Raw genomic sequence first — 26144 nt, forward strand, 5'->3', positions numbered from 1 at the left:
AGGTTTTTGTGCTGACCGCAAAGCTATCTTTACTATCCTCGGTCTATTCAGTAAGTCGGGCCTCACTTTGCTAATACCTATTTCATCTCTGTGTTTGTATTTTCATCTTTACTCACAGTCATTATATGTGGGGGGCTGCCTTTTCCTTTGGGGAATTTCTCTGAGGCAAGGTAGGCTTATTTTTCTATCTTCAGGGCTAGCTAGTTTCTCAGGCTGTGCCCGAGGCGCCTAGGTCTGGTCAGGAGCGCTCCACGGCTACCTCTAGTGTGGTGTGATAGGATTAGGGATTGCGGTCAGCAGAGTTCCCACGTCTCAGAGCTCGTCCTATGTTATTAGTAACTATCAGGTCACTTTGTGTGCTCTTAACCACCAGGTCCATTGTGTTTCTGAATCACCAGTTCATAACAGGTGACATTACTTCATTACCCCATATCCAACCGCTACACGGGAATGGGAAGAGAGTGGCCAAGTGCCAGAATAGGCGCATCTTCCAGATGTGCCTTTTCTGGGGTGGCTGGGGGCAGGTGTTTTTAGCCAGGGGGGGGCCAATAACCGTGGACCCTCTCCAGGCTATTAATATCTGCCCTCAGTCACTGGCTTTACTAATCTGGCAGAGAAAATTGTGCGGGAGCCCACGCCAATTTTTTCCGCCATTTAACCCCTTATTTTACTAGCTAGAACGGCCAAATTTTGCATAGACACACTACTGACATTAGTAGTGTGGCATATGCAAAAAAAAAATGGTGATATGAGATGGTTTACTGTATGTAAACCATGTCTCATATCATGTCGGGTTTAGGAAGGAGAAAGCAAAAGCCGGCAATTGAATTACCGGCTTTTCTCTCTAACAGCGCTGCGTATTCCTCGCAAGTCACACTGCTGGTCCGTGTGTAATCCGTATTTTTGGGGCTTCCATAGACTTTCATTGACGTTTTATTTGCGCAATACGGTGACAAACGCAGCATGCTGCGATTTTCTACGGATCAGTTTAATACGGCAGATAGGAGCTGGGGCATAGAGAATAATTGTACCGTATTTTTTGCGAGTTTTACGGACGTAGTTTCTGCGCTCTTACGTCCGTAAAACTCGCAAGTGTGACGCCGGCCTTATTTGTATGCTATTTTCATATTCTCTTTTTTTCATGTTTTGCCAATATCCGGTGATATTGGAGGGAAAATAAAGAAATGTGTCTGTTTCACATTTTTAGTATAAATCATTTTATTGGTCACAGCAATAAAGATTAAAGGTAAACATTACAAACTGGTAAATCTGTGCAATGGTAGGCGGTAATTACAAGTCGAACAAGAAGAGCATTGTTGTAACAATTAAATCTTATACTTTAACTGTCTGGTTAATAATGCTATTGGCTGACCCGAGAATATGAGATAATAATAATAGAAAACATCCGGGATAGCTGGTAACCGTTGATATGTTCTTTTGTATTCATTTAAAATACTATATATATATAATCAAACTGGATATGGGGAAGACAAACATAGAAAGGGGAAAGGAAGAAGGACAAGAAGAAGGGAGGAATGGAAGAGGGTGGGGGAAATTCGGGGAAGCAGTGTGGCTGCCTCCGTATCCTAGCGGACAGAACACACGTTAAGAAACGGCCCGGATGTACACGAGAACAAGCTATACAATGTGTCGGGTTCTGGAAACCCAGAGGTCTAGTTCAGGAGTTTCCCTAAAAGCGATCCAGGGGGCCCATATGTTGTAGGTTTTTTCTGCGTTACCTGGTGACTGGTTTATCAGCTGCTCCATTCTATAGATGTTATTAAGTTCTGCCACAAATTCTGTACGGGAAGGAAATTTTTCTTGTTTCCAAAACCGAGGAATTAGATTTCTGACTGCAGTAAGAAAGTGTCTAAGGATACCCTTCTTGAACCTAGATATTGACAAGTCGCATAGAGACAACAATGCTATACTTGGTGAAGGTTGGATCTGTATGATAGACAGCTTGTTATGAAGTTCAAAAACAGCCAACCACAAATCCTTTATGGGGGGGCAGTCCCACCAGATATGCATGTAAGAGCCTATCTCCTTTAGACATCTCCAGCAGGTGTCAGGGGTCGTGGGGAACACCGCATGCACCATGGAGGGGCATCTGTACCATCTTGCTAGAATCTTATAGCTCCTCTCCTGTGATACCGCGCATAATGACGATCTAGATGAGAAGAGAAGAATTTTTCCCCTATCTTCAGATGACAAGGACCTTCCCAGATAGTCCTCCCACTTCGAGAAAAACAATGGCCAACCCTGCAGTGGAGCCCTCCCCTCTTGGAAGATTTTATACAGCAGCGAGACAGTATGATCCGGGGGATTTGCTGATATACAAAGCTTCTCAAAGGGAGTTAGCGGTCTGCTGATATTGGCTTGCTTAGAGATTGAGTGGATATAACTTTTTAGTTGTTCATAGAAGAACCAATCAACAGAGTGTGATTCCTCCTCTAGGAATAATTCCCGAAGGGTCTTCATACCAGTTTCTTTTAAGTAGTCATGGATGATGGGATTGGAATCTTTTCTCTTATGTAGAAATGTCTCTCTATTCAGCCCCGCCGGAAAAGCAGAATTGTCATAAATTGGAATTAAGGGGCCCGGGAGAGTTGTGATCTGAAGGTCTTTGTTTCGGTTTTTAATAAGAAGCAGTATGTTTCGTGTGAGGAAGGGTATGTAAGTGCCTGGTCCTGGCCCCCTGTCTCCTGTCCAAAGAACAACTCGGGAGTCGCATCCATTAAGATCGTTTTTTAGGTTTACCCATTTTTTGTTGTTTTTACTGTGATAAAGGTCTAGAATACAAGTTCCCATTGATGCGTAGCTATAAATTGCGAGATCCGGGAGACCCAATCCACCCGTCAGTTTAGATCTACTTAATGTTGTATATGAAATACGCGCCCGGTCATGAGACCAAATAAAACGAGTAATCATTTGTTTGAGGCGGGAAAAGAAAGAAGCCGGTAGGTATAGGGGGATTGTTTGGAAAAAATATAAGAGGCGAGGCAGGAGGTCCATCTTAACTGCGTTGATCCTACCCAGCCAGGACAATTGGAGCCTGTGCCATTTCTCTAAATCTGAGTTTGTTTTCTGTAGGGTTGGTGCTAGGTTGGTTTCGAACAACTTAGATGTTTTGCTTGTAATTTTAATACCTAAATAAGTAAGGGAATCAAAGCACCATTTAAATGGGAAGGTCTTCCTAAGATGATTTACCAAAGGGAGTTGGAGTGAAATGTTTAGGATTTCGGATTTATGGGAATTTATTTTGAAGTTGCTTAGAAATCCGAATTTATGTAGCTCCGAAATGATGTTTGGTAGACTCGTAGAGGGGGCCGTAATATATAACAGGATGTCATCTGCAAAAAGCGCTAGCTTATGTTCTTCGGAACGAAGTTTTATACCAGTGATTGATGGGTTGTTTCTCAAGGCCACAGCTAAATGCTCCATTGTTAGAATATATAAGAGGGGAGAGAGAGGGCCCCCCTGTCTTGTACCATTCCTGATCGGGAACATTTCCGATAGTGTGCCATTTACCTTGACCTGAGCACTAGGGGAAGAATACAGGGCGGAGATCCTACGCAGCATGTTCTCTTTTAGGCCAATTTCCTCTAGAGTCTGAGAAATAAATTCCCAATGGACCCGGTCAAAGGCCTTTTCAGCGTCAATTGACATGATACACAGGGGGTCCCCCTCTCTGCCCGCTCTGTCAATTAGAGAGATGGTTCGGATTGTATTATCCCTCGCCTCTCGCCCTGGGACGAAGCCCACCTGATCCTGGTTTATTAATTTCGGTAAAAGGGGACATAGTCTATTGGCTAACATTTTTGCATATATTTTAATGTCTAGGTTTATTAAGGAAATCGGACGGTAATTGTCGCAAGTAGAAGGATCCTTGCCCGGCTTAGGGAGAACTGTTATGTGAGCGATGAGTGCCTGTGTAGGGAACGAGCCCCCAAGAGAGACATAATTACATGCCTTCAGGAATATTGGGCTAAGCAGTGAGTTGAATGACTTGTAGAAGCCTGCTGAGTACCCATCAGGGCCCGGGCTCTTGCCCTGTTTCAGGGCGCTGATGGTTTCAGACACCTCCTCCACTGAAAATTCCTTTTCAAGATCAAGTAGATCACCTTCAGGCAGAGTGGGTAGTTTATGTTCCTGTAAATATGATTTGATTTTATTACGGAGAGAATGTAATGGAGCCTCTTTATAGTGTCCTGCTATGTTATATAGAGATTTGTAGTATTCACTGAAGTTGGAGAGAATATCTCTGGTATTAAAAACTTTCTTCCCCTCTTTGTTTTTAATAAAAGGGATGTAAGTGTTGGAATTGCGTTGATTGAGAGCTCTGGCCAAGAGTCTACCACTTTTATTGCCGAGCTGGTAGAAGCGGCTCTTAAGTCTTTCTCTGAGGCATTTGGATTTTTGGTCTATTATAGATAGCAGTTTTTGTCTGGCCGAGGAGAGCCTAGTAAATGTGCTAGCCTCAAGATCTCGTTTGTGTTTGTTTTCTAATTGGTGTATTTGTTCTGTTAAGCTAAGTATTTCCGCCGCTCTTTCTGTTTTTAGCCTAGCGCCATGAGAAATGAGGACGCCTCTTATTACACTTTTCAACGCCTCCCATTTTACAGTGGGGGACGTGGTGTCTTCCTCGTGGTCAGTCAGGAAATCTGTGATTGTTTGATCAATCTTGGATTTACATATGGGATCTTGTAACAGATTTTCATTCAAGCGCCAAGAGAAACCTGGTCTTGAGGCAGAATGAAGTGAGATTGTTAAGTAAATAGGAGCATGATCTGACCACAGTATCGACCCCACATCCGCCTTTACCTGCATGTCAAGCAACCTATGAGAAACAAAAAAGTAATCTATTCTACTGTAGGTGTTATGTATTTTTGAGAAGAAGCTATAGTCCTTGGTTGTTGGATTAAGAACCCTCCAGACATCTACCAGTCTCATGCTGCGCAGCTGGGATCTTATTTTTTTAATAGAAGATGCAGGATATGAAGACTTACCCGAAGAGACATCCACCGCAGGGTTTATAGGAATATTAAAGTCGCCCCCAAGTATCACAGGAGAGGAACCGGCAAACTCCTCAAGGCGTCTTTTGCATTCGGCTCCAAACTTCTGTTGCCCTTGGTTTGGAAAATAAACGTTAGCGATTACAAGTTTATGAGCTGCCCATGTGATGAGTAGGAAGATATATCTGCCATTTTTGTCAATTTGTGAATCTAAGATCTCAGGCACAAAGGATTTGTGGAAGGCTATTGAGACACCTTTTGACTTTGAAAATGGATTTAGGCAGTGATACCATTTAGGGTAATTTTTCGTAATACAGTGTGGCACCACACCAGTTTTGAAATGTGTCTCTTGGAGCAGTAATACAGATACCCCCTGTTTGTGACTATCAAATAGGACCTGTCTTCTTTTTTCCGGTATGTTTAGCCCCTTAACGTTGAAGGAGCAAAATTTAATTTCATCCATTATCAAATACCTGTACGTCATTCCGTAATACCATGCGCCCCATCCGCCAGAACACGCGACAGCCAGGGGTAGTAGGGAAGAAACAATAGGAAGGAAGGGAAAAAGGCGGGGTAGAGAAGAAATAATAGAACATGGAAAGCATAAAAGAAGGTGCGTTGGGATTGACGCACCGGGTCATACTTTACATCTGTGTAGTTAGGGCAAAAGAATGGAGGAGAGGTCTCCTCCCCTCCCTTCACCCGCGCACCTTAGGTGAGTAAGGGAAGCCAAGGGAAACACTGACCCTCCCAGCCCCCCCGAACCTGGTAGGTCCCATAAACGAGAACTTATAAACACATAACGTTTGGTTAAACATGATAATAGTCCCTGCACCGGCGAAATGTCCCGCATGCCATCAGCGAATGCAAAAAAAAAAAAAAGGAGGGGGGGGGGAAGGGGGAGGGGAGGGAGGGAAGGGGTGGGAATTTAGGGGGGAGGGAAGAAGGACAAATTCACCGATGACAGGCAGGACACCACGTGCCCAGGTGCTTAAAAAATAGAATCAAACCTCCAAGGCGAGCCCATGGTAAGACAGGCCGCCCCACCAGGAGACTCATCTGATTAACAATAAGTGTTCATGAGACTACTCAACTGCAGTAGAGTATCTAAATGCATTGCAGCAATGAATAAAAACTACTTGGAACTAAGAAGAGACTGAAACAAGAAAAGAGAAAAAAAAAAAAAAAACTTCATGGAGGCTCTGAGGAGCCTTCGGTAGTATGGCGATTCTTGGAACGGGGAACCTTGAGCCACTTTGGAGGAGCATCTGGGAGTGTAGGAGCCAGAGGCCAATCCGGAAGATTTATTAATGGAAGTTCAAACGTGCCCAGGAAGTTAGCCAGGTCCCCAATCCGGCGGAAATATGCGCTTTTGCCACCTTTGGATGCTGATAGTTGGAATGGGAACCCCCACCTGTAGGGGATGTCTCTTTCCTTGAGAACCTCCAGCAAGGGCTTCAGAGCTTTGCGCAAAAATAGAGTGCGCCTGGATAGATCTGATAGGAGTAGGATTGGCTGACCTTCAAACTGGAGGGATCCCTTTTTCCTAGAGGCCATCATGATGGCCTCCTTAACTCTGAAGTAATGTACCCTACAGATGACGTCTCTGGGGCGTGACTCAGACGTGGGTTTAGGACCAAGGGATCTATGAATCCTATCGAACTCGATGGTGTTGTCCTCGTGGTCGCCGAGAATGTCCAGAAATATTCTCTGGACTGTACGATCTAGGTCCTGAGGACTGACAGATTCTGGTAGGCCACGTATACGGATATTGTTACGCCTATTGCGATTTTCCAGGTCCTCAAGACCAGATGACATTTCCTCCAATTTCATGGTGTGGTCCATTAAGATTTCTCTGTGGGCCTGAAGTTCCTGTGAGATATTCTCCTGGGTCTTTTCCACATCTTCTATACGCGATGTGAATTCTGTCTGCAAATTATGTATCTCCTTTTTGTACGAGTTCTCAAGCCTACACGCAAAACTTTCCAGGTCCGTTTTGGTTGGAAGAGCTTTAATGTATTTACTCAATTCAGCTATATTCATGTCCTCCGGCATGTCTTCATCTCCGCCACTGTTGTCTGTTGATTTTTTAGGGGAGATATGTGCGGTCTGTGGCTCTTTTGAGGAGGAACTATTTTTATGCGGTGTTTGCGACATTGCTGATCTGGTGTTCCTTGTTTGGAGTGGCTGGTTTAAGAACCGTTCCATATCCTCAATAGGAGGCTCCTTGTGTAAGCTTATGGGTTGCCCAGAAGTCTTCTTAGTTTTACCCATATATGTCTGCTGCTATTAATCGCCTGTGGTAGAGTTCAGGGGAACATGGGGGTGCAGCGATCACCGCATCAGGCAGAGCCCCCCATTAGCAAGCCCCCTCCGAGGTGCATTTAATTATAATCTTTAAATTAGTGGGGCATATACAATGTCCTGAGCCAGAAAAAGGAACCTCTAGATGTGATAAACAGTTCCAACACTAGGTGTCACCAGAGGTCTAAGTTTGTAAATTATAAGCTTGTTAGGTAGAGTGCTGAGGCTCTGCTTTCTGATGTAATGTAGATAAGGCACGATGACAGCCCAGTAAGGGGCTATGGTAGAGTGACTGCTCTGCTTCTACAGCAAGGATGGGAGTGCCTGCCCTGATATGGTGCTTCTCTATGAGGTGCTCCGTCCCCAAGATGGCGTCTATCCCTCCAGTGGCGGGAAAACAGTCGGCACCGACGGAGCAAAGGCGCACTCGCGGCAATCTCGCCGATGGAGCCCCAGGGGATCAAAGGATGAGACCGTCTCTCCCTCAACACCTCCGTGGCTCGGCGGGGGGTCTGCAGACTCCTCACTGCCGCCGCTCTCCTCACCACGTGCTGCCTGCCTGCAGGGGTTCCGGGTAAGCACGCCTGCGATGCTCTCTCCGTGGGTGTCGCGGGGAATACAGGGGCGGGATGGTCTCCCCTTCACTACCCCCTTAGCTTGGCGGGGGGTCTGCGGGCTTTTTGCTGCCGCCGCTCTCCTCACCATGCGCCGCCTGCCTGCAGGGGATCCGGGTGTGCACGCTCGCGGTGCTCTCTCTGCGGGTGCCGCGGGGAATACAGGGGCGGGAGAGTCTCCTCTTCACTACCCCCTTAGCTCAGCGGGGGTCCGCAAGCTTCTTGCTGCCGCCGCTCACCTTGTCACACGCCGCCTGCCGGGCCTCCCTGAGCCGGTAGCTGTGCCTGAGAAGTCTTCTTTGTGCCGGCCTATGCTCGATGCGCTGTGCTGCAGAGCCTCTCTGTGCCTACGGATCCGGTATAACTTCTCCGGGCACAGCTGGGGGTCTCCCTTAATCCAGGCTCGCTGCTAGGGAATTTCGGGTGGTCTGTGATGGTTTAAGGTCTAGGGGAAGACCTTTTATCTCCTATTTACTGGAGGAGCTCTCCACCATGCGTCCTTCTTCTCCGGCTGCTAGACACGCCCCCCCGTTTCACATTTTTATTATTTTATGACCTCAATTGACCACTTAATTCATTCTAAATGTATTTCCCTTTCTGTAACAATTATTATTAATTATATTGGACACCATTTCTTTCCATTAGGATGGGCCTATTAACCCCTTAATCCCATATGACGTACTATCCCGTCGAGGTGACCTGGGACTTAATTTCCAGTGATGGGATAGTACGTCATTTGCAATCGGCCGCGCTCATGGGGGGAGCTCACAATCACAGCCGGGTGTCAGCTATCGCAGCTGACATCCGGCACATTAACCCCCGGCACACTGCGCTCAAATATGATCGCAGCATTCCAGGGGCATAGGGAAGCATCGCTCAGGGAGGGGGTGTGCTTCCCTGAGACCCTCGGTACAAGGCAATGTGCTTACCTTGTACTGAGCGTCTCCTCCCTGCAGGCCCCGGATCCAAAATGGCTGCCGGGCTACTTCTGGGTCCTGCAGGGAGATAGCTTACAAGCTCCTGCTCAGAGCAGGCGCTGGTAAGCTAGGAGCAGTGCACGTCAGATCGCTGATCTGACACAGTGCTCTGCAAAGTGTCAGATCAGCGATCTGATCCTATAACATGATGTCCCCCCTTGGACAATGTGATAATGTAAGAAAAAAAAATATTTAGATGTGTAAAAAAAAACAATAATTCCTAAATAAAGAAAAAAAATTGTTCCCATAAATACATTTCTTTATCTAAATAAAAAAAAAACAATAAAAGTACACATTTATTATCGCCGCGTTCGTAACGACCCGACCTATAAAACTGTCCCACTAGTTAACCCCTTCAGTGAACATCGTAAAAAAAAAAAAAAACGCAGCAAAAAACAACGCTTTATAATCATACCGCCGAACAAAAAGTTAAATAACACGTGATAAAAAAAGACAGATATAAATAACCATGGAACCGCTGAAAACGTCATCTTGTCCCGCAAAAAACGAGCTGCCATATAGCATCATCAGCGAAAAATTAAAAAAGTTATAGTCCTCAGAATAAAGCGATGCAAAAATAATTATTTTTCTATAGTTTTTATCGTATAAAAGCGCCAAAACATAAAAAAATTATATAAATGAGGTATCGCTGTAATTGTACTGACCCGAAGAATAAAACTGCTTTATCAATTTTACCAAACATGGAATGGTATGAACGCCTCCCCCAAAAGAAATTCATGAATAGCTGGTTTTTGGTCATTCTACCTCACAAAAATCGGAATAAAAAGCGATCAAAAAATGTCACGTGCCCGAAAATGGAACCAATAAAAACGTCAACTCGTCCCGCAAAAAAAAGACCTCACATGACTCTGTTGACCAAAATATGGAAAAATTATCGCTCTCAAAATGTGGAGACGCAAAAACTAATTTTTGCAATAAAAAGAGTCTTTTAGTGTGTGATGGCTGCCAATCATAAAAATCTGTTTAAAAAATCCGGTAAAAAAGTAAATCAAAGCCCCCTTCATCACCCCCTTAGTTAGGGAAAAATAATAAAATTTAAAAAATGTATTTACTTTCATTTTCCGATTAGGGTTAGTGCTAGGGTTAGGGCTAGGATTAGGGCTAGGCATAGGGCTAGTGTTAGGGTTAGGGCTAGGGTTAGAGCTCTGGTTAGGGTTAAAGCTAGGGCTAGGGTTAGGACTAGGTTTAGGGTTAGGACAAGGGTTAGGGTTGGGGCTAGGGTTAGGGCTGGGGCTAAAGTTAGGGTTATGGTTGGGGGTGTGTTGAAGTTAGGGGTGTGGTTAGGGTTCGGATTAGGGTTAGGGGTGTGTTGGGGTTAGGGATGTGGTTGGGATTAGGGTTAGGGGTGTGTTTGGGTTAGGGTTTCAGTTACAATTGGGGTTTCCACTGTTTAGGGACATCTGGGCTCTCCAAACGCGACATGGCGTCTGATCTCAATTTCAGCCAATTCTGTGTTGAAAAAGTAAAACAGTGCTCCTTCCCATCCGAGCTCTCCCGTGCGCCCAAACAGGGGTTTACCCCAACATATGTGGTATCAGCGTACTCAGGACAAATTGGACAACAACTTTTGTGGTCCAATTTCTCTTGTTACCCTTGGGAAAATAAAAATTGGGGGGGGGGGCTAAAAAACCATTTTTGTGGGAAAAAAATGATTTTTTATTTTCATGGCTCTGCATTATAAAGTGTAGTGAAACACTTGGGGGCTCAAAGTTCTCACAATACATCTAGATAAGTTCCTTGGGGGGTCTAGTTTCCAATATGAGGTGACTTGTGGGGGGTTTCTACTGTTTAGGTACATCAGGGGCTCTGGAAATGCAACGTCACGCCTGCAGACCAACCCCCAGCACCAAGAATATGTTATGCAGTATATATTATGTATAATAGGTTCCATGTGAAATGCATCAGTCCACAGGCTGCGCCCCTGGGCAGAGGGGACACGATATTCCCCTTTTGTCCTCCCCCACCTTTGTAATCCCCACAGTAAATATCAGCAGGCTCCGGCCCCCTGCGGCTATTGTAATGTATGTCTGGCCTGCTTTTTCTATTGGCTTGCCCTGTGTATCTGTGTTATATATTCTGTGTGCTGTGAATAAAGTGTGTTCTTTTAGACTGGAAATACGTGGAGAAGTAGCTTTTATATGCTCTCACGTAATCAAGGAATTCCAGCCAGCGTCCTTCATTCAGAATCCAGCAAAAGCAGAGTGGACCTCCTGAAACACGGGGTGGTACTGAAAGAGCTACCCCAGCTTGGTAGACCCCGTTACACTGGTGGCAGACAGCGGGATACCCCTTCTACAGGAGGAAAGGAATGAATGGAAGACAACTACCAGAAGTTAAAGAGGACTACATTAAAAAATCTGGTGGAAGCCCGAGGGTTAATCGCCAGCAACAAAACAAAAGCGGATTTGATAGCAGCCATCATGGAACACGACAGTGCAGCGCCCCCCAATGTGAACGTGGAGGAGACTGAATTCCAGAGGGAGGTAAAGAACAGACTGGCGTTCTATGGCCCAAACCCTGCAGTAGAGATCATTCGAGAGGGGATGGCTGATGTGCGTACTGATCTGAAGGAAAAGATGGCCGAGCGGACCAGGATAAAGCTAGCCAAGATGGAGATGGCAGAGCAGACCAAAGTGGACCTGGCCAAGATGGAGATGGCAGAGCGGAGAGAGGAGAGTCAGCGAGCAGGGGGAGCTCTGGCCTCCGCCCAGGTACCTTCAACAGTAAGCCACAAAAAGATCCAGTATAATGCCTTCCGACAGTTGGGGGAGGCAGAGGAAGACATTGATGGCTTTCTGCAGGACTTTGAGCAGCAGTGTGCCCTTCATCAAGTGAAGCCGGAGGAACGGGTTCAGATTCTGGCCAGCAAGCTGACAGGCCGGGCAGCGGACGCCTATCGCACGGTACCTGATGACGACTGTATGGACTATGAGCGGATCAAAGAAGTGATCTTGGCCCGGTATGCGCTGACACCAGAGGCATACCGACAAAAGTTCCGCGGACTTATAAAACGAGTAACCGATACCCACGCTGAATGGGCCTGTAAATTACGGTGGTCACTGCTACAGGTGGTACAAGGGAGCCAAGCAACCACTAAGGAGGAGGTCCTCCAGCTCTTCTTGTTAGAACGATTCTTTAATGGACTAAACCCCGAGACACAGGAATGGCTTCGGGAGAGGCGGCCAATGACTCTTGAGGAAGCCGCTCGTCTGGCCGATGAACATCATGACGCCAGGAGGCCTCAGTTGTCCGGATCAAAGATGGTCACTAGGGGTCCGCCCATGGACCTGGAGGGCCCCAAACCACCGAAGATTGTAGGAGGACCAGCTAGAAACCCGACCTACCACAGTTCCCCTGGGGCGCGATGCCACACCTGCCGTCAGCTGGGCCACATGCAAAGACAATGTCCCAACCGGACTCAGCATACCCAGTGGCCAAAAGCGGGAACAGCTACCTTCCGCCGGACTGCTGTACACTGCTACCAAGGCGAAGCTGACCCGGCATTGGGGGCTACAACTAACCAAGGGCTGAAAAAGAGTTGTGCTTATAACATGTTTAAGCCCAAGAAATCACTCACAGCAACGAATATAAGTAATTCATATTTTTGTAATATCCATAGTTCGGTGATTAGAAACCTTATGATATAGTCTATATTTTTATTATTCCATATAGTTATAGATTTATAGAGCCATACTTTTGTTTTTTATTTTTTGGATGAGTTTTCGGTACTTGGGCAGCATCACTTGATTATGTATACTAATTTTTATAGGCTTATTATTATTATCTAAAATATATAGATGTCCTCTTATGATATAGTAATAATTTCTAGGTTATAATGCCCCCCTTTTTTGTACTATTGTTAGATCTATGTGATCTGATATGGGAGCTAGTATTTAATTGTGCATATAGCTCCGCAGCAACATAATGAAAGGATGCGAGAAATAGGATTCTATCTGCGGGCAGATACCATGATCACATGATGCGGTGTCCGATAGTGTTATTGTGGGATCATAATAAATATATAATTCTCCCCTATACAGCTTTGTTATTTTTGCCCCTTAATAATCTTTTATACATATACTTGCTATTTTGGTAGGTAGTTCCGGTTCTGTGTGCTCATGCCGCATCTTATGTTGTGCGCATGCGCCGCCGGGACCCTGTGGTCATGGCTGCTACGTCTCTGTGCCCTTGGCAACACCAGGTACACATCCTGTGCGTCCGGTCACGTGACGCGGCCGCTTGTGACTTCCGGGTTACCTAGGCGGCGCATGCGCCGTTTGCACTGCAGCTGCGGGCATCGGCGTTTCAATTAGTGTGGGCAGTATAAAACCCCCCCAGATATCAATAGACACTTACACCCCCTGACGAAGGAGTTTAGCGTCCGAAACGCGCGTCGGGGTGCACCATACACTATTTGGCGACCAGTCCATCCAGCCCATATACCCTAAAGTAAGTGGCTTTATATGTGAATTATTGCACCTTATTTAACCCCTTTACCCCCAAGGGTGGTTTGCACGTTAATGACGAGGCCAATTTTTACAATTCTGACCACTGTCCCTTTATGAGGTTATAACTCCGAAACGCTTCAACGGATCTTAGCGATTCTGAGATTGTTTTCTTGTAACATATTGTACTTCATGATAGTGCTAAAATTTCTTCGATATAACTTGCGTTTATTTGTGAAAAAAACGGAAATTTGGCGAAAATTTTGAAAATTTCACAATTTTCCAACTTTGAATTTTTATTCTGTTAAACCAGAGAGTTATGTGACACAATATAGTTAATAAATAACATTTCCCACATGTCTACTTTACATCAGCACAATTTTTGAAACAAACTTTTTTTTTTCAAGGAAGTTATAAGGGTTAAAATTTGACCAGCAATTTCTCATTTTTACAACCAAATTTACAAAACCATTTTTTTTAGGGACCACCTCACATTTGAAGTCATTTTGAAGGGTCTATATGGCAGAAAATACCCAAAAGCGACACCATTCTAAAAACTGCACCCCTCAAGGTGCTCAAAACCACATTCAAGAAGTTTATTAACCCTTCAGGTGATTCACAGCAGCAGAAGCAACATGGAAGGAAAAAATTAACATTTTACTTTTTAGTCACAAAAATGATCTTTCAGCAATAATCTTTTTAATTTCCCAAGGGTAAAAAGAGAAAATGGACCTCAAAAGTTGTTGTCCAATTTATCCTGAGTACGCTGATACCCCACATGTGAGGGGGAACCACTTTTTGGGCGCATGGCAGGGCTCAGAAGGAAAGGAGCGCCGTTTGACTTTTTCAAGCTATATTTGGCTGGAATTGAGATTGGACGCCATGTCGCGTTTGGCGACCCCCTGATGTGCCTAAACAGTGGAAACCCCCCACAAGTGACCCTATTTTGGAAACTAGACCCCCTAAGGAACTTATCTAGATGTGTCATGAGCACTTTTATCCCCCAAGTGCTTCACGAAAGTTTATAACGCCCGGGCGTGAAAAAAAAAATCCAATTTTTTCCACAAACATGATCGTTTAGTCCCCAATTTTTTATTTTCTCAAGGGTAAAAGGAGAAATTGGACCCCAAAAGTTGTTGTCCAATTTGTCCTGAGTACGCTGATACCCCATATGTGGGGGGACCACTGTTTGGGCGCATGGCAGGGCTCAGAAGGAAAGGAGCGCCGTTTGACTTTTTCAAGCTAAATTTGGCTGGAATTGAGATCGGACGCCATGTCGCGTTTGGCGACCCCCTGATGTGCCTAAGCAGTGGAAACCTCCCACAAATGACCCCATTTTGGAAACTAGACCCCCTAAGGAACTTATCTAGATGTGTCATGAGCACTTTTATCCCCCAAGTGCTTCACGAAAGTTTATAACGCCCGGGCGTGAAAAAAAAAAATCCTATTTTTTCCACAAACATGATCGTTTAGTCCCCAATTTTTTATTTTCTCAAGGGTAAAAGGAGAAATTGGACCCCAAAAGTTGTTGTCCAATTTGTCCTGAGTACGCTGATACCCCATATGTGGGGGGGACCACTGTTTGGGCGCATGGCAGGGCTCAGAAGGAAAGGAGCGCCGTTTGACTTTTTCAAGCTAAATTTGGCTGGAATTGAGATCGGACGCCATGTCGCGTTTGGCGACCCCCTGATGTGCCTAAACAGTGGAAACCCCCCACAAATGACCCCATTTTGGAAACTAGACCCCCTAAGGAACTTATCTAGATGTGTCATGAGCACTTTTATCCCCCAAGTTATTCACGAAAGTTTATAACGCCCGGGCGTGAAAAAAAAAATTCCTATTTTTTCCACAAACATGATCGTTTAGTCCCCAATTTTTTATTTTCTCAAGGGTAAAAGGAGAAATTGGACCCCAAAAGTTGTTGTCCAATTTGTCATGAGTACGCTGATACCCCATATGTGGGGGGGGACCACTGTTTGGGCGCATGGCAGGGCTCAGAAGGAAAGGAGCGCCGTTTGACTTTTTCAAGCTAAATTTGGCTGGAATTGAGATCGGACGCCATGTCGCGTTTGGCGACCCCCTGATGTGCCTAAACAGTGGAAACCCCCCACAAATGACCCGATTTTGGAAACTAGACCCCCTAAGGAACTTATCTAGATGTGTCATGAGCACTTTTATCCCCCAAGTGCTTCACGAAAGTTTATAACGCCCGGGCGTGAAAAAAAAATTCCTATTTTTTCCACAAACATGATCGTTTAGTCCCCAATTTTTTATTTTCTCAAGGGTAAAAGGAGAAATTGGACCCCAAAAGTTGTTGTCCAATTTGTCCTGAGTACGCTGATACCCCATATGTGGGGGGGGACCACTGTTTGGGCGCATGGCAGGGCTCAGAAGGAAAGGAGCGCCGTTTGACTTTTTCAAGCTAAATTTGGCTGGAATTGAGATCGGACGCCATGTCGCGTTTGGCGACCCCCTGATGTGCCTAAACAGTGGAAACCCCCCACAAATGACCCCATTTTGGAAACTAGACCTCCTAAGGAACTTATCTAGATGTGTCATGAGCACTTTTATCCCCCATGTGCTTCACGAAAGTTTATAACGCCCGGGCGTGAAAAAAAAAATTCCTATTTTTTCCACAAACATGATTGTTTAGTCCCCAATTTTTTATTTTCTCAAGGGTAAAAGGAGAAATTGGACCCCAAAAGTTGTTGTCCAATTTGTCCTGAGTACGCTGATACCCCACATGTGGGGGGGGACCACTGTTTGGGCGCATGGCAGGGCTCAGAAGGAAAGGAGCGCCGTTTGACTTTTTCAAGCTAAATTTGGCTGGAATTGAGATCGGACGCCATGTCGCGTTTGGCGACCCCCTGATGTGCCTAAACAGTGGAAACCCCCCACAAATGACCCCATTTTGGAAACTAGACCCCCTAAGGAACTTATCTAGATGTGTCATGAGCACTTTTATCCCCCAAGTGCTTCACGAAAGTTTATAACGCCCGGGCGTGAAAAAAAAAATTCCTATTTTTTCCACAAACATGATCGTTTAGTCCCCAATTTTTTATTTTCTCAAGGGTAAAAGGAGAAATTGGACCCCAAAAGTTGTTGTCCAATTTGTCCTGAGTACGCTGATACCCCATATGTGGGGGGGGGACCACTGTTTGGGCGCATGGCAGGGCTCAGAAGGAAAGGAGCGCCGTTTGACTTTTTCAAGCTAACTTTGGCTGGAATTGAGATCGGACGCCATGTCGCGTTTGGCGACCCCCTGATGTGCCTAAACAGTGGAAACCCCCCACAAGTGACCCCATTTTGGAAACTAGACCCCCTAAGGAACTTATCTAGATGTGTCATGAGCACTTTTATCCCCCAAGTGCTTCACGAAAGTTTATAACGCCCGGGCGTGAAAAAAAAAAATCCTATTTTTTTCCACAAACATGATCGTTTAGTCCCCAATTTTTTATTTTCTCAAGGGTAAAAGGAGAAATTGGACCCCAAAAGTTGTTGTCCAATTTGTCCTGAGTACGCTGATACCCCATATTTGGGGGGAACCACTGTTTAGGCGCATGGCAGGGCTCAGAAGGAAAGGAGCGCCGTTTGACTTTTTCAAGCTAACTTTGGCTGGAATTGAGATCGGACGCCATGTCGCGTTTGGAGAGCCCATGATGTGCCTAAACAGTGGAAACCCCCCACAAGTGACCCCATTTTGGAAACTAGACCCTCTAAGGAACTTATCTAGTTGTGTGGTGAGAATTTTGAACCCCCACGTGCTTCACTAAAGTATATAATGCCCAGGCGTGAAAATAAAAAATCCTATTTTTTCCTACAAAAATGATATTTTAGTCCCCAATTTTTAATTTTCCCAAGGGTACCAGGAGAAATTGGACCCCAAAAGTTGTTGTCCAATTTGTCCTGAGTACGCTGATACCCCATATGTGGGGAGGAACTACTGTTTGGGCACACGTTGGGGCTCGAAAGGGAAGTAGTGACGTTTTGGAATGCAGACTTTGATGGAATGTTCTGCTGGCATCATGTTCCATTTGCAGAGCCCCTGATGTGACTAAACAGTAGAAACCCCCCACAAGTGACCCCATTTTGGAAACTGTACCCCCTAAGGAACTTATCTAGTTGTGTGGTGAGAATTTTGAACCCCCACGTGCTTCACTAAAGTTTATAATGCCCAGGTGTGAAAATAAAAAATCCTATTTTTTCCCACAAAAATGATATTTTAGTCCCCAATTTTTAATTTTCCCAAGGGTACCAGGAGAAATTGGACCCCAAAAGTTGTTGTCCAATTTGTCCTGAGTACGCTGATACCCCATATGTGGGGAGGAACTACTGTTTGGGCACACGTTGGGGCTCGAAAGGGAAGTAGTGACGTTTTGGAATGCAGACTTTGATGGAATGTTCTGCTGGCATCATGTTCCATTTGCAGAGCCCCTGATGTGACTAAACAGTAGAAACCCCCCACAAGTGACCCCATTTTGGAAACTGTACCCCCTAAGGAACTTATCTAGTTGTGTGGTGAGAATTTTGAACCCCCACGTGCTTCACTAAAGTTTATAATGCCCAGGTGTGAAAATAAAAAATCCTATTTTTTCCCACAAAAATGATATTTTAGTCCCCAATTTTTAATTTTCCCAAGGGTACCAGGAGAAATTGGACCCCAAAAGTTGTTGTCCAATTTGTCCTGAGTACGCTGATACCCCATATGTGGGGAGGAACTACTGTTTGGGCACACGTTGGGGCTCGAAAGGGAAGTAGTGACGTTTTGGAATGCAGACTTTGATGGAATGTTCTGCTGGCATCATGTTCCATTTGCAGAGCCCCTGATGTGACTAAACAGTAGAAACCCCCCACAAGTGACCCCATTTTGGAAACTGTACCCCCTAAGGAACTTATCTAGGTGTTTGGTGAGAAATTTGAACCCCCACGTGCTTCACTAAAGTTTATAATGCCCAGGCGTGAAAATAAAAAATCCTATTTTTTCCCACAAAAATGATATTTTAGTCCCCAATTTTTAATTTTCCCAAAGGTAACAGGAGAAATTGGACATCAAAAGTTGTCCAAATTGTCCTGATTACGCTGGTACGCCATATGTGGGAAAAAACTGTTTAGGCACACGTTGGGGCTCGAAAGGGAAGTTGTGACGTTTTGGAATGCAGAAATTGTCTGCGGTCGTCATGTTCCGTTTGCAGAGCCCCTGATGTGCCTAAACAGTAAAAAAAAACCACAAGTGACATCATTTTGGAACCTAGACCCCCCCCCCCAAGGAACTTATCTAGATGTGCCCCCTTTTTGGAACTAATGTACGCTTTCTTGTAAAGTAAATTAGTAGTGCATGGAGGTGTGGTACAATCTGAAGCAATCCTTCATACACAGGCCAGGTTTTTCGGGGCAGGTGTCGCATTGATAAATGGTGTCCTTGCGTATTCCCCTTTTGTAACACACTCGGCACCTTTTTTGCGGCTTACCTTTTCTGCCGGTTGGCGGGACCACCCCCGGAAAATGCTGGCCTGGTACGATACGAGCACTTTCAGTTCCGGAAGTACTGGGGCCCTCTCCTTCCGGAGTACCAAATATCAGGGCCTTAACCACTACCTCCTGGAACTGAAGGTACGACGTATCGGTGTGGCGTGCACATCGTAACAGCAGGAAAGCGTTGAGCATTGCCATTTGTACGATGTGGACGGCCAACTTTTTGTACCACACCTTGGCCTTTCTCAAAGCACTGTATGGTTGGAGGAGTTGATCAGAGAGATCAACCCCCCCCATGCTTTTGTTGTAGCCCAGTACACAGTCCGGTTTGCAGACCTGTGTAGAGGTACCCCGTACAGTGCTGAGGGCTCTGCCATCACCATGTATGGTGGTCAAGAGAAGGACATCCCTCTTGTCCTTGTACTTGACCACCAGCAGGTGGTCGCTACATTGGGCCTTGCTCTCACCTTTTCTGAGCATCTGCCGAAGTAGCGTCTTTGGGAGGCCTCTCTGATTTTTGCGCACAGTACCGCAGGCTGCGGTACCTCGCGCAGAGAGGGATTTGTAGTGTGGGATGCTGGTATAAAAGTTATCAGTATAGAGGTGATAACCTTTATCCAGCAGTGGGTGCACCAAATCCCACACGATCTTCCCACTCACTCCCAGGACAGGAGGACACTCAGGGGGTTCAATCCTGCTGTCCTTCCCTTCATACACTCTAAACCTGTGGATGTACCCTGAGGCACTCTCACACAGCTTGTAGAGTTTGATTCCGTACCTGGCCCTTTTGTTGGGCAGGTATTGACGGAATCCGAGCCGCCCCTTAAAATGGACCAAGGACTCATCCACGCAGATGTCCCTTTTGGGCACGTACACTTCAGAAAACTTTTTGTTGAAGTGTTCGATGACCGGCCGAACTTTGAACAGACGGTCAAAGTTGGGGTCATCTCGTGCGGGACACTGTGCATTATCGGAATAATGCAGGAATTTATGGATGGCCTCAAAACGTCTCCGAACCATGGCCATTCGGAATACTGGAGTGTTATATAAAACATCTACACTCCAATATTGCCGCATTTCTGGCTTCTTCACGATCCCCATGTGGAGGACCAGGCCCCAAAACTGCATCATTTCAACTGCGTCTACAGGAGACCAGTTGGAAAATGATGTACCGGGGTTTTGCTCCAAAAATTGACGAGCATACAAATTAGTTTGCTCCACCATGAGGTTAATAAAATCCTCAGAGAAAAAGACTTTGAAAAAGTCTGTTTCTGTGAGGCCCGTGGTGTCAAACTTGATTCCTGATTCTGCCACAAAATCAGGAATCAGTGGCTCGTAATTTTCGGGGGGCGAGGTCCATGTGGGTTCCGCAGTGGGGAGCGCTGGTTCAGGAGTGGTGGGGGCTGCCTCATCTTCTGTCCTGGGGCGTCTGCGTGGTGGTTCCGCAGGACCCGAGGAGGAAGAGGAGGAGGAGGAGGAAGAGGATGAAGAATCAGAAAAGTGAAGAAAAGTGGGATCCTCTCCCTCGCTATCAGTGTCGGAGGCAAGGAAAGCATATGCCTCCTCCAATGAATAGCGCTGTTGGGACGAACGGGACGAGCGGGACATTTTTGTGTGAATATGGTGATTGGGTGCACTTTATTGATAACTGTATGTGTATGTGTGGGGGGATAGTGATTTGTGCAAACTTATCTGAAAAGAAAATGCTAAAAGGAGAAGAAAAACCTGTAAAAAAAAAAAAAAAAGGCAGGCACAAACTCTGATAAGAGAACTGCGTCACTTATCAAAGTTTGGCGGCTGCGGGATGTGTGTACGGAGGTTGCGCAAAAAGGCTGAAGGGAAAAAAGCGAGCGCGAGAGTTGATCGGTGAACTGCGTCACCAATCAACGCTCGGCGGCTGTTAAATGGGCGCACGGAAGGAGGTGCAAAGGGGGGTAAAAAGAGGGGGAAGGGAGATGGGGGTGGAAGTGGGGATTGGGCAGGGATCAGTGATCAAAACGTACGGTTGTAGTCAGGTGGCGCAAAAGGGGGGTAAAAAAAAAAAAAGGAAAACGGCAGGCACAAACTCTGATAAGTGAACTGCATCACTTATCAAACTTTGGCGGCTGCGGAATGTGTGTACGGAGTTGGCGCAACGGGGGTGAGGGAAAAAAAGCGAGCGCGAGCGTTGATCGGTGAACTGCGTCACCAATCAACGTTCGGCGGCTGTTAAATGGGCGTACGGAAGGAGGTGCAAAGGGGGGTAAAAAGAGGGGGAAGGGAGATCGGGGTGGAAGTGGGGATTGGGCAGGGATCAGTGATCAAAACGTACGGTTGTAGTCAGGTGGCGCAAAAGGGGGGTGAAAAAAAAAAAAAGGAAAACGGCAGGCACAAACTCTGATAAGTGAACTGCGTCACTTATCAAACTTTGGCGGCTGCGGAATGTGTGTACGGAGTTGGCGCAACGGGGGTGAGGGAAAAAAAGCGAGCGCGAGCGTTGATCGGTGAACTGCGTCACCAATCAACGTTCGGCGGCTGTTAAATGGGCGCACGGAAGGAGGTGCAAAGGGGGGTAAAAAGAGGGGGAAGGGAGATGGGGGTGGAAGTGGGGATTGGGCAGGGATCAGTGATCAAAACGTACGGTTGTAGTCAGGTGGCGCAAAAGGGGGGTGAAAAAAAAAAAAAAGGAAAACGGCAGGCACAAACTCTGATAAGTGAACTGCGTCACTTATCAAACTTTGGCGGCTGCGGAATGTGTGTACGGAGTTGGCGCAACGGGGGTGAGGGAAAAAAAGCGAGCGCGAGCGTTGATCGGTGAACTACGTCACCAATCAACGTTCGGCGGCTGTTAAATGGGCGCACGGAAGGAGGTGCAAAGGGGGGTAAAAAGAGGGGGAAGGGAGATGGGGGTGGAAGTGGGGATTGGGCAGGGATCAGTGATCAAAACGTACGGTTGTAGTCAGGTGGCGCAAAAGGGGGGTGAAAAAAAAAAAAAGGAAAACGGCAGGCACAAACTCTGATAAGTGAACTGCGTCACTTATCAAACTTTGGCGGCTGCGGAATGTGTGTACGGAGTTGGCGCAACGGGGGCGAGGGAAAAAAAGCGAGCGCGAGCGTTGATCGGTGAACTGCGTCACCAATCAACGCTCGGCGGCTACTAAATGTGCGCACGGAGGCGGCACAAATGGGGGTGGAGGGGGTAAAAAGAGGGGGAAGGGGGGATTGGGGTGGATGAACGGAGATTGGGGTGGATGAACGGGGATTGGGGTGGATGAACGGGGATTGGGGTGGATGAACGGGGATTGGGCAGGGATCAGGGATAAAACTTACGTTTAGTTGTCTTCTTTCTTTAGCAGGGATTGTGGTGCTACAGGCTGCTGTGGCACCACAATACCCAGCACGGCAGGGAGATCCAGGCACAAAATCCAGCAGGGAGATCCAGCAGTATGACCGCTCTGTAGGAATCCTCAGCTAGAATGAGGACCCTGCAGAGCGGTCATACACAGGTCAGGCAGGTGACACAGACAGGTCACAGAGCGGTCATGCTGCTGCTGTGACCTGTCATTGGTGGGATCGACCATAACATCGATCCCACCAATCAGAGCTTTCCTGGTGACCTGGCTGTGACCTGCCTAGGATCGGATCTGTTCGCGCCATCCTAGGCAGGTCACAGCCAGGTCACCTGCAGGGCACAGAGCGGTCACAGCGTGATCGCCGCTGCGCCCTGTGATTGGCGCGATCGACGATGACATCGATCGCGCCAATCGGCTCCTGCAGGCCCTGCTGGGCCTGCACTGTGTCCTATCCTAGGATCGGTGCTATTAGAGCACCGATCCACGCAGGTTCCGGCAGGGCACAGCGCGGTAATACCGCGCGGTGCCCTGCGATTGGCGCGATCGATGCGATCGGCGATCGCGCCAATCCGGGGTGTTCTTGCCGGTGCCTGGCGTTGCCAGGCACCGGACCTAGGATCGAGTACATCGGTACTCGATCCTAGCCTGTGACCTCATTGTTTCAGCCGCTCCGATTGGCTGAAACAATGAGAATGGCTGTGATTGGCTGTTCAGAATTGAACAGCCAATCACAGCGATCGAGAGGGCGGGTGGGCGGCGACAATGCCCTGGATGCCGAGGCCATCTCCCCCCAGGTGAGATGGCGTCGGAATTTTAATGCGATCACCGCGACTTAAGTCGCGGTATCGCATTAAAGGGCAGGACGTACTATCCCGTCAAGGGTCAGATAGGCCCAGGGCACCTCGACGGGATAGTACGTCCAAGGTCACAGAGGGGTTAAGAGAGTCTCTTTTGCACTTTATGCAGTTGCACTTTCTCCTTAGTTTGCACCTTTATTGTTCTTATTCTTGGATGCACACTGTTGCACTTTATTACGAATTTTTATACACATTTTAAAACAAAAAAATGTTATCTTTTTTCACTAAAAACTTTTTTTCATAATAAGTCCTTACTGGTACTAATATATTTATACAATAGGTCAGCCAAATAGGTATGGGCACTAATTGATATTACATACATATATATTAAATGATATAATTTTTGTTTTTAATAATAAAATAATTTTTTTATGTATACCATGCAATAAATAAAATATGAATTACTTATATTCGTTGCTGTGAGTGATTTCTTGGGCTTAAACATGTTATAAGCACAACTCTTTTTCAGCTCTTCTGTAGTGTTGTACTACGTTGTTGACACATTTTGGTGATCCTGGGTATCGTGATTTTGGGTTTTATATATCTATATATTTATTATTTTATTTTCTGTGGTACCTCAGTACAACTAGTGTGTTTTACTAATAACTAACCAAGGGGTGGAAGACATGGAGGAAGTGCTGCATGAAGTAGACCCCGTGCAGGCAGCCCTGGCAGATAATCGACAACAGCATCGACAGGTTGTGTGGGTTAATGGGAAACGCATGCAGGGACTAAGAGATTCCGGAGCAACTTTGACCCTTGTGAAGCCTCATCTCCTCCGGGACCAAGAGAAGACGGACCGGACAGTGGCAGTCCGTGTAGCAAGGGAAGCCATACATCGACTGCCCACTGCCAGGATTCACCAGAACTGGGGAGTTGGGGATGGCCTTGTTGAGGTCGGCTTGATGGAGGATTTGCCTGCAGACGTTTTGCTGGGAAATGACTTGGGGCCCATGTTGCCTGTGGTGTGGCTTTCCAAACCCTCTGAGTTGGGGTGTGACCTCCGGTACCCTCTGAGTTAGGGTGTGGCCTCCTTATCCCTCTGAGTTGGGGTGAGACCTCCGGTCCCCTATGATTTGTGGTGTGGACTCCGGCATCCTCTGAATTGGGGTGTGGCCTCCAGTACCCTTTGAGTTGGGGTTTTGCCTCCAGTACCCTCCGGTTTGGTGGATGAGTTGAGGGCTGAGCTGGGGTGTAGCCTCCGATCCCTTTTGAGTTGGGCTGCTGCCTCCGCTACCCTCTGAGTTGGGGTGAGGCCTCCGGTACCCTCTGAGTTAGGTTTGTCCTCCGTTACCCTCTGAGTTTGGGTCTGGACTCCGGTACTATCTGAATTGGGGAATGGCCTCCTTAACCCTCTGAGTGGTGTGGCCTCCGCTCCCCTCTGAGTTGAGGTCTGGCCTCCATTACTCTCTGAGTTGGGGTTTGGCCTCCAGTCTCGTCTGAGTTGGGGTGTGGCCTTCAGTACCCTCTGAGTTTGGGTGTGGCCTCCATTCCCGTCTGAGTTGGGGTTTGGCCTTCAGTCCGCTCAGAGATGGGGTGTTCCCTCTGAAACCCTCTGAGTTGGAGTGTGGCCTCGGTACCCTCTGAGTTGGGGTGTGGCCTTCATTATCCTCTGAGGAATTTGTGTGTGGCCTCCGATACACTCTGAGTTGGGGTGTGGCCTCTGGTACCCTCTGAGTTGAGATGTGGCCTACGGTCCACTCTGAGTTGAGGTTTGGCCTCCAGTACCCTATGATTTTGGGTGTGGCCTCCAGTCTCGTCTGAGTTGGGATGTGGCCTTCAGTATCCTGAGTTAGGGTGTGGCCTCCGGTCCGGTCTGAGTTGGGGTTTGGCTTCCGGTCCATTCAGAGTTGGGGTGTTTCCTCCGTACCCTCTGAGTTGGGGTGTGGCCCTCATTATCCTCTGAGTTGGGGTGTGGCCTCCGGTACCCTCTGAGTTGGGGTGTGGCCCCTGGTACCCTCTGAGTTGGGGTGTGGCCTTCATTATCCTCTGAGTTAGAGTGTGGCCTCCATTACCCTCTGTGTTGGGGTGTGGCCTCCGTTCCTGTCTGAGTTGGGGTTGGGCCTCTGGTCCACTGAGATGGGGTGTTGCCTCCGAAACCCTCTGAGTTGGGGTGTGGCCTTGGTACCCTCTGAGTTGCGGTGTGGCCTTCATTATCCTCTGAGTTGGGGTATGGCCTTCGATACCCTCTGAGTTGTGGTGTGGCCTCTGGTACCCTCTGAGTTGGGGTGTGGCAACTGGTCCCCTGTGAGTTGAGGTTTTGCCTCCATTACTCTCTGAGGTGGGGTGTGGCCTTAAGTACCCTCAGTGAGGGTTCAGTTCAGAGCTCCCAGGCTCGAATTCATAAGAGGGCGCCCTCTGCTGGTTGTCCTCATATGAACTCGAGCCTGGGAACTTTCTAGGAAAGTTCCCACGATCTAGGGACAACCAGCAGAGGGCGCCTCACCGCAAATGAAGGTAAATATAGGTCATTGACCTACTTTACCTTCATTCCCCGGGGTTTTGCAGCCATGAACAACGCTGCATTAGCAGAGCTCGTGGCTGCAAAATATTTTAACCCCTTCAGATGGATTTACATTGTTGGATGTTACAGATCTTTGGAAGGAATGGATATTGTTGGTTTATTTTTTTTTTTTGTTACAGATCGAGGGTCTTCAGTGAGTGGATTGAGCGTAGAATAAAATATTACAACAACCTTTGTGATTTTTTCATTAAAATAATTTTGAATAATGTGTTTGTGTTTTTTTTAACCCTTTACTACTATTGGATTAATAATGGATAGGTGTCATAATTGACGCCTCTCCATTATTAATTTGGCTTAATGTCACCTTACAATAGCAAGGTGGCATTAACCCTTCATTACCCAATATCCCACCGCTACACGGGAATGGTAAGAGAGTGGCCAAGTGCCAGAATAGGCGCATCTTCCAGATGTGCCTTTTCTGGGGTGGCTGGGGGCAGGTGTTTTTAGCCGGGGGGGGGGGGCCAATAACCATGGACCCTCTCCGGGCTATTAATATCTGCCCTCAGTTACTGGCTTTACTACTCTGGCGGAGAAAATTGCGCGGGAGCCCACGCCAATTTTTTCCGCCATTTAACCCTTTAAT

The 26144-nt window shown here is 46.9% G+C and overlaps 1 protein-coding gene across 1 annotated transcript in view; it reads left to right on the forward strand.

Moving 5' to 3' along the window:
* The first annotated feature begins 7607 nt into the window (after nucleotides 1-7607).
* Nucleotides 7608-26144, forward strand: part of LOC138665325 (zona pellucida sperm-binding protein 1-like) — a 158724-nt gene continuing 140187 nt past the window's right edge. The window contains exon 1 of the mRNA XM_069752703.1: nucleotides 7608-7893. The gene's annotated coding sequence lies outside the window, so the exon portion shown is untranslated. The remainder of the gene's footprint in view (nucleotides 7894-26144) is intronic.

Source organism: Ranitomeya imitator, chromosome 2, assembly GCF_032444005.1.
Source record: "Ranitomeya imitator isolate aRanImi1 chromosome 2, aRanImi1.pri, whole genome shotgun sequence".
NCBI lineage: Eukaryota > Metazoa > Chordata > Amphibia > Anura > Dendrobatidae > Ranitomeya > Ranitomeya imitator.